The sequence below is a fragment of the Calonectris borealis genome, chromosome 23, assembly GCF_964195595.1.
Source record: "Calonectris borealis chromosome 23, bCalBor7.hap1.2, whole genome shotgun sequence".
Taxonomy (NCBI): Eukaryota; Metazoa; Chordata; class Aves; order Procellariiformes; family Procellariidae; genus Calonectris; species Calonectris borealis.
The window spans coordinates 8,305,637-8,311,834 of record NC_134334.1 but is presented as its reverse complement, the minus strand read 5'-3'; the positions used below and the strand labels follow the sequence as shown (position 1 = coordinate 8,311,834).

Genomic DNA, 6,198 nt, shown 5'->3' with positions numbered 1-6,198 from the left:
GCGCCGCCACCGCCTACCGGCGTGCGCGCGGCGCGCCTGCGCACCGCAGGGAAAGGGCGGGAGGCGTGGGGTGGGGTAGAGCGCATGCGCGGTAGGCCGCTGCGGGCGGCCACGTGCGGCGGGGCGGGCACGCGGCGGGGGGCGCGGCGCGCCCGCGCCCCCTGGCGGGCGGGAGGACCCCCCCAAAGAGACGGGGTGGGAGCACACGCGTGCGTGTGACACTTGCACACCCACGCTTGCACACTCACACCCCCCCCACGGAGCCAGCGCGTTTCTCAACAGCACAGGCCAAGCCACAGCAGCGCATGAAAGGCAGCAGCAGCACGGACGGTTCCACGCTCAAACAGCTTGGTGGTTTTGGGGCATTTTTCCTTAATTTAGGGGTTATTGACCAAAGCAGCCACCCAATTTTTAGCAAATCTCGTCCATTAACCCGGCCGCTCACCGCAGCGTCCCTCCTGAGGGATTGAGGTGTCCGTGTGTCCCTCCATCGCCCCAATTCGTATCTCTCTTCATCTAAGCCCTCAGCTACTCTTAAATCTCCTTAGGGGCAGGAGGGACCACTTCAGCTCCAACCTTTAAAAACAGCTCGATTTCCCAAAAATAAAGCTAATTTATTAGGTTTATCTCGTTTGTAGCCAGGATATTCACCACACCAATGTATTACTTTGAGTTTTGAGATCTGGGGTGAGGGTTGATTTAATTTTACTCGCTGCAAAACTAAATGCCCCTTCCAGCATCCTAAAAAATCAAACATTCCGACACGGAGTTGGAGAAACTGCCCTTAAATCCTTAAACTTTCCCCCAAACACTCCGCCCCAGAGCTGCAGCTTGCCAGCAGATGGCGACTGGCTTCTTAAAAAAAAAAAAAAACCAAACATAAATACTTCAGCTAAAAGAAATCCTGACATAAACGCTGCGGTTTGCCCTGGCCCCTCTGCAGCCCCCCGCTCTCCCCCTCCTCTGCCAAGCCCAAAATCCGTGCAGGGAATCGCCGGGCACCCTCACAGCCGAGTTTTGGGGGGCCGTTTATCAAAAGCGGAGCTGCTCGCGGGGTTTTGTGGGGCGTACAGCGCTCGGAGGGGGATTTATATCCTGGGATTTCAACTTTTTCGGCACCCCGGAGGGGTGGGAGATGGCATCTCCCCCCCCCGGGAGAGGTGCAGGGCTCACGGGAGCGGTGCGGGCGGGAGGAAAGGGTGCAGCAGCCTCGGGCTGTTCCTACCCATCCTCTGGGATTTTTCCAGAAGGAAACAGGAACCATGTTTTCAAGCGGCCAGTGCCCGGCATTGTTGGCTTGATCCGTAGCCTATTCAGAGTGCCAGTGGCGTTATCCTTGGACGTTTCCCTCCATCCTGCCGGTTTTGCCCATGCCATAAGAAATCCTATTCCTAGCCATGGCACCCCTGTTCGAGACCAAGTGTTCCACACAACCGTGCGGGAGCATCGCAGATCTTTTGGGAATGTGATCTTAATAGTCATATATGCACACACGGATGAACGCTGGGTTACTTACGTGCTCCGCGTCTCCTTTCAGGTAATCCCAGCCCTTCGCAAGGCATCTGGGGCATCCGATTCGGCAGGGCACGCGTCCGGGATGCTGAGCAGCAACCTCTGCGGTAGATGCAGGTAAGCAGAAGACAGAGAGGATGGCGGTGTCTTCCTCTGCCCCCTCCCCAGAGGGATAATGTCACCCCACAACTCGGCAGCACAACCGCACGTCAAAACGCAAGGCCCCGTGTGCCCAGACGTACGCACCCCCGTGGGAAGGGCTCCAGCAGCACCGAGGGCTCCCTCCCTTCCTCACCACCGTGGCGAAACAGGCACCCACCGTCCTTCTGGTCTGGGGCCCCCCTCCTCTCCCTGCTGGGCCATCCCCGCCTCGCCCCCTGCCTCAGGAGGCGGCCAGGCCTCTGGGGAGAGGCAGGGACATGGCAGGGCTGTGGCGGGCGGCGAGGGAGGCGCTGGTCCCGTGGGCAGGGAGGGGCCCCGGGCCCCAGCCGTGCCTCCCCGGGGGGTGGCTGTGGAGGGGAACCCGGGAAAGGACGAGGCGTGAGAAGGGCGGCGGCCGGGGAGGAGAGGGAGCCGCCCTGCCACCTTCTCCTCAGAGCCGACCTCCCCAACATGGCGGCCTCACTCGCCCGCCCGCCTCTTCCAACATGGCGGCGGAGCAGTGCGCGTGCCCCTGGCGTGACCCTCCAAAGATGGCGGCCTCGCCCGCGAGGAAAAAGGCCTCTGTGCTATGCAGGGGGTGGAGAATTGACCTTCCCATCATGGCGAACCCGTGCCACGTGACCGTCACACCCCGCCCCCTCCACGGTCATGTGACGCGGGGCCGGCCGGCGCCTGCGCAGTGCAGTCTCCGCCGCGGCCGGAGCGGCGGCGGCGGCGGAGGGGAGGGAAGATGGCGGCGCCGGTTCGAGCCGTCACCCGGGCGACGCGGCGGCCCCGGCGCCTGCAGCCCTGAGGGCCTGGCCTGGCTCGGCTCAGCCGCGGCGGGCGGTGGCCGGCGGCAGGTGAGCGGCCCCGCGGTGCGGCTCCCCGGGGTGGGGAAGGACGGGAGCGGCGGCGGGCAGCGCCCCTTCCCCGGGGAGCGGGGCGGCGGCGGCGGGCCCGACCCGTCAGGCCCCTCAGGGCGGGATAGGCCTCGCCTGGAGGCCCCCCCCCATTTGGGGGCTTGAGCCCCTCTTTTCCTCCCTTACCTCTTTTTGGGGGTCCCCGCCGAGGGCAGAGCCCCCCGGGGTGCTGTAGCCCCCCCCGAGGGCTGCTCGTCCCTGTGAGGGGGGGAGGCCCCTTCCCTGCCCGCCGAGGGCAGCGGCAGCCCCGGGAGGGGGGAAGGCGAAGGCAGCCCCGGGGTCTTCCTCAGTGCCAGGCGTGGGCAAAACCTGCCCCCCCCAAAAAAAAAACAAAAAAACCAAAAAAAACAGGTTTACCCCAAAAAATCAGTGTTGGCGTTGGGCAGCCCCAAGGCGCAGGCTGGCAGCGCGGGGGGACGGGTGCTGCAGGGTGCTGTGGCCGCCCCGAAGGCTCGCATCTCGTAGCTGGAAAAACAAAGGTGAGGCTCAGTCTCCAGTTATTCTCCAAATAACTCCGTGCGAATCCACATCTCGACTCGCATTCGTGCCTCGCGTGCTGCTCCCCGTATGTGTGTGTATATATATTTGTTTTGGTCCTGAAAGCGTTGTACTAAATCAATAGTGGTGGAGAGCTTGGTATTTATCAGCCTGACAGGGTTTGGGGTGTTATTCCCTATTGTCTTCGCTGATAATCTCTTGTCGGTGGTTTGATAATGGCTTTATTTATTATTTTTTTTTTGTCATAACGGGGCTGGGCTGAGCAGACACTGCAGGGGCTCGTCTTGATGCGCGGGTCTCGCTCGGGAGGATTATCTCATGCTGCCTGCGAGATGCTGCCCAAACCTCTCCGGGGTGAAGTGTTTCGCTTCAAGCCTGTTTGGCTTTTCACAGCGGGCAGGGCATTTCTTAGGAGCGACGGGAGCAGGAGCAGAGCCTTGGTATCTCGCTCTTAATAACCTAAACTCTAATTAATGCTCAGAGGAAGAACAAAAGAGAAGTCGTGCAAACTGAAATGCTTGTCTGCAGTACGGTGAATCAATTCGTTACGTGGGGACTGTGTTCTGTTTGTAAGATAACCCGGTTGATCGCTGCGTTATCGATGTCGTTTGTATTAAAATGGCTTTAATTATCACTAGTGAGACTGCCTCATCCTGCAGATCAGCAGCTGGAAGTCTTCCCCTTTACTAAAGGGGACATGCATTAAAATCAATTACATTTGAGATGCCGCTGACCTAAATTTGTAACCTGGGTCTAACGCTGTCTTTACCCCCCCTGCCCTTCAAGAGCAAAGCAGCCCAAAGGCTGAATCGATCTGCTGCCTCGCAGGTGGCCTCGTGAAACCCCAAATCAGTGATGACGCTGCAGTGTCCTAACGAACGGCTTTATATCGCAACGGTCACGGCCTGGCCTTGGCCCTTCTAGAGAGCCAAATCTCTGAGCTGGACGTTAATTGAAGAGTTAAGAGAGACTTGCTGTTATTTCCTCATTTCCGTAGCCTTGCGTGTTCCCACCACCATCTCTCCTTCCTTTTCCTTACGCCGATGCCGGAGAAGGGCCGAATACCGGTGGCTTTCCCTTAGGATGTGTCCCTCAGGTTTGCCTGAGGTCGGTCTTTCCCTGGTGTCAGAATTGGGAGAGGAGAGAGCAAGATCCTGGGCAGGATTCAGGGCTATTTCCAAGGCAGGATGATGCTTCTCTTGCAGAGGGAGAAATTACAGTTGTTACTGCGTCGGCTGCAATCCTGTTCACCAGGGCTTTTGTATCTGCATCCTTCTAGCAGAAGCAAAATCACGTCCAGCGGTTGTTTTTGCATAGCGAAGATGTTTGTGCGTGTTTTTCCTGCTGTGTTACCTGGTATTTTACCTGACGGGTGACTCCGCCCAAGCAGCATTTTTTCCATGGTTGCAAGTGAAACACTTGGGTTTGAAAGGCACTGTAAGTTTTTATTATTGCACTGGCTTATAAACCTGTGCTGGTTTACTCTCGTGGACTTTTAAAGGCAGCGTGTGTAATTTTAATTTAATTCAAATTTACTACAGCCTCTAGTCTCTGAGACGCAAACTTTCTCTCTGGCTGTTGGAGAAGCCTCAGAAGGAATCTTGCCTGCAGAACAAATACGGCTGTCCTGCCTGTGGTTAGTATAAAGATCTGGGATGGTTTATTGCTGGTGTTAATGTGTGTTACCTTTGACTTCAGGATTTTAAGCCACTAGTACTGTTAGCTGCTGCACCGGGCACCTTCTGGAGGCGGGTGTTTGTTCCCAAGGATAGCGGGGATGCACTCGACTGTCCTGTCCTTAATCTCGGGAAATTTAATGTAAATAATCTTCACCTTTAACAGAAGCAGTGACACCAGCTGTAGCTTTGGAGTGGGAGGATGGGGATGGTCTGTTCTCCGTGCCTTCCCAGCACACGGCTGATTTGTAAAGGTCTGTTTTCAGGGCTTCGAAGAGGCGTTGGGTTTTGGTGCAGCCTGCTTTGCCCGCTGCCCATCCCAGCCGCTTCCACAGGATGTGAGCGAGTGCTGCTGGAAAAGGCTCCCCACTTTCTGTGTAAACAGAGCTGCGCCTCTGGGGGAAGTTCTTTTTTCCCCATGTATTTAGTCATGGCAGGCTTTGTTGTAAAACATTGATTCAGGCTTTGCCCTAACAAATTTTTTAAGGTTGAACGTAAATAAGCTTCAAGCCCTTGGCTTTTGGCAGTATCACACGGGGATGTCTGCGAGGGCTTGTAAAAGCTGTTAGAGCCAGAGGTAGGCTCAGGTTTGGTCCAAATCTAGATAAAAGCCTGTGAAAAGAGGACTCTGGTGGCCGTGATAATGTGCTCAGTGGGTGTTTCTCCAGGTAAGAGCTCCTTTCGGAGTGCGTTTTCTGACCCGAGTGGGACCGTCTGCAGTTGGTGACATCCCCAAGAGATGCATCAAGGTATCTGGGCTGTGCTGCCGTTAATGGCTAATGCAGCTTTTTGATGTAGTTTAAAAATTCAGGTCAAATTCCCTTTTGAACCTGCTTCTGTCTTAGATTAAAGGAGAGCAGGGTGACACATGCGCATCGAAAATTGTGGCTTGTGTTGAGCAAGATGCAGAAAACGTGGATCTTGCCTTCAGGAGCTTGCTATTTCCAGAGTTGCAAATGTTCTCCTAGAGCTTCGGTTAATTCACATCGGATCATGCTGTGGACTGTATTCGCTTCCCCATTTCTATGGCAATTTTAAAAATATTTATTTTTGCTAGCTAAACACCTACTGAAACATCTGTGACTTAAAATGTTCATTTCCCCCCCTACTTAATATAGTTCAGGCAACAGTGATTTGCAGCTCGAACATGCTGTATCTCTTCACATGTTTCAGACTCATTTTGAGACACTTGTCTGGTTTATTTTGTTCTGTGCTTGTGCAAGTTTGAGAATAATGCGGGGGTTTTGAGGGCTTAAGGTAAGTCGATAGAGCTCTCCTTGTATTTACTTGGGGCTTCTCATTAGGTTAATATTGATGTGCTCCCCTCTGCCGCTGGTCTTGTCAAACCTCGGGTCAGTGGTGACGGCCCCGTCGGTGCTTTGAGATGCATTTAAGGACACCCCAGGTCTCCACGGCAAGTTTGGTGAAAAGCTGCTTTTATTTGAGTT

At 55.4% G+C, this 6,198-nt stretch overlaps 1 protein-coding gene across 1 annotated transcript in view; it reads left to right on the top strand.

Annotated features, from left to right (window-relative positions):
* The first annotated feature begins 2,361 nt into the window (after nucleotides 1–2,361).
* Nucleotides 2,362–6,198, top strand: part of FBXO42 (F-box protein 42) — a 48,133-nt gene continuing 44,296 nt past the window's right edge. Inside the window, exon 1 of the mRNA XM_075172556.1 lies at nucleotides 2,362–2,516. The gene's annotated coding sequence lies outside the window, so the exon portion shown is untranslated. The remainder of the gene's footprint in view (nucleotides 2,517–6,198) is intronic.